This window comes from Somniosus microcephalus, unplaced genomic scaffold, assembly GCF_052327205.1.
Source record: "Somniosus microcephalus isolate GS21.2 unplaced genomic scaffold, FLI_Smic_1.0 unresolved_chr2, whole genome shotgun sequence".
NCBI classification, from domain to species: Eukaryota; Metazoa; Chordata; class Chondrichthyes; order Squaliformes; family Somniosidae; genus Somniosus; species Somniosus microcephalus.
In genome coordinates this window covers 23,647,911-23,649,907 of record NW_028225180.1, presented here as the reverse complement: position 1 = coordinate 23,649,907, position 1,997 = coordinate 23,647,911, and the positions used below count along the sequence as shown (strand labels likewise).

Below are 1,997 nucleotides of genomic sequence, written 5' to 3'. Positions count from 1 at the left end.
TCTCGTGTTGACTATCTCAATTGCTCTCTCACTTGCTCTCCCTCTCTCTCTCTCATTTTCTCTCTCTCTCTGTCTTTTTCTCTCTCACTCTCGCTTTCTCTCCCACTCAATTTCTCTACCTCCTCTCTCTTTCTCTCTTTCACTCTCTCTATCTCTCATTTTCTCTCCCTCCATCCCTTTCTCTATATCTCTCTTGTTCTCACTTTCTCATTCTCTCTCTCGCACACTTTCTCTCTCACTCACATTCTATCTCTCTTGCTTTATTACTCTCACTTTCTCTCTCCCTTTCTCTTTTTACTCTCTCTCACTCTCCCCCATTTCCCTTCCTCCATCCACCTCGCTCTCCCTCTCTATTCTTTTCACTCTGTCTCTCCGCTTAACTCTCTCTCTCCCATTCCACCTCTCTCCTTCCCCTCCCTCTTTTGCCTTCCCCTCTCCACTTCACCCACACTCTCTCCCCTTCCCTCTATCTCCTTCCCTCTCTCTCCCTTTCCCCACACTCTCTCCCCTTCCCCTCTCTCTATCCCTTTCCCCACACTCTCTCCCCTTCCCCTCTCTCTATCTCTGGCCCTCTCTGCACTTCACCCACAGTCTCTCTCCTTCCCTTTACTCTCCCTCTCCCCATCCGCCTTCTTGTCTCCCCAAGAGGAAAGGACAGAGTGGGAGGGGGAAGGGTAGAGAGAGGAGGTGAAGAAGGTGAGAGAGAGAGTGAAGGGGAGAACAGGGGATTTGAATGGAAGGAGAGGGGGAGGGGAGTGAGAGCCTGTTCTTGGGATGGTCTCTGAACTGTTTCATACTTAAAAGAAAACATGCGGTGGATTAATGGCGAGTTCAGAAACAGAAACTAACTTTGCACAGGCCCTAGTGAGATTTGAACTCACGACTCCTGGTTTACAAGACCAGTGCTCTAACCCCTGAGCTATGGAGCCACTGATACAGAATTGCTTTCATTCCCATTAGTGCAACACAACATGGCTGATTACCTGACCATGGTAAAGGACAGCAAACTAAGAAAAACCTTGACAATGTACAGACTTCGTGAACATAACCTGGTGATCGAAAAAGGTAGAAACAGGCAGACCCGGCTGCCAAGAGAGGACAGGATATGTTCTCATTGCAGTCAGGGTGTGGTGGAGACAGAGATGCACTTCCTCACAGCTTGTAGAAAATATCAGGGCATAAGGGAGAATTTCTACCCAAAATTCACAAAAGTATGCCCGGAGTTCAGAAATTTGAATGACGACCAAAAGCTCCCATACCTATTAGGGGAAGAGATAAATTGTGTAACCTTAGCGGCACACTATGTTACAGCTTGCCATAAATCGAGGGACAACCACTAAATATAAGAAAAGAGTATATCAAAAATTATATATGAATGTATATTTATACACTCAGGGATATATCTGTTTCTACACTGTATTGATAGATCAGTGTTTATTTGTTCAACCATGAATGTTTTTCGATGCTTTGGCAACATAAGATGTACCTTGTCATCATGCCAATAAAGCAATTTGAATTGAATTGAATTGAACAGTGCTGTGCGTTTGAAGAATGATGCAGGGCGCAGTTCGCCACTCAGATTGTGTCTCATCCCCCGTTACCTGCCTCAGGCTCTTCAATAGTCACCTCACAACTACAATAGAGCAACTTTCCCATGCTAAAACGTCCCAAGGCAACTCAGTTACACTCTATCAGTTTTTTCAGTTCAGTTCAGTTCAAATGCTTTATTGGCATGAAAGTTTACAGAGAACCATATTGCCAAAGCTTACATAGCAAAAAGGTACAGTTTTCCAACATTCTGTAGGTGTCAATCGATTTGACATTTGTTGGGTATATACAATATTACTTTTAAACAATATTAATTTTAAACAGTCTTTCTACTTCATTTGGTACGTTCAATATTAATTTTAAACAGTCTTACTTTTAAACAGTCCTCAGGTTGTGACATGTTGTTACATATTTAGCCCCAAGGTATGGTCTGTCTCCTTCTCCTAGGA

The 1,997-nt window shown here is 43.7% G+C and overlaps 1 non-coding gene across 1 annotated transcript; it reads right to left on the bottom strand.

Moving 5' to 3' along the window:
- Positions 1 to 856: 856 nt before the first annotated feature.
- Positions 857 to 929, bottom strand: trnat-ugu (transfer RNA threonine (anticodon UGU)). Its single transcript has one exon. It is a non-coding gene; the product is annotated as a tRNA-Thr (tRNA).
- Between the last annotated feature and the right edge of the window lie 1,068 nt (positions 930 to 1,997).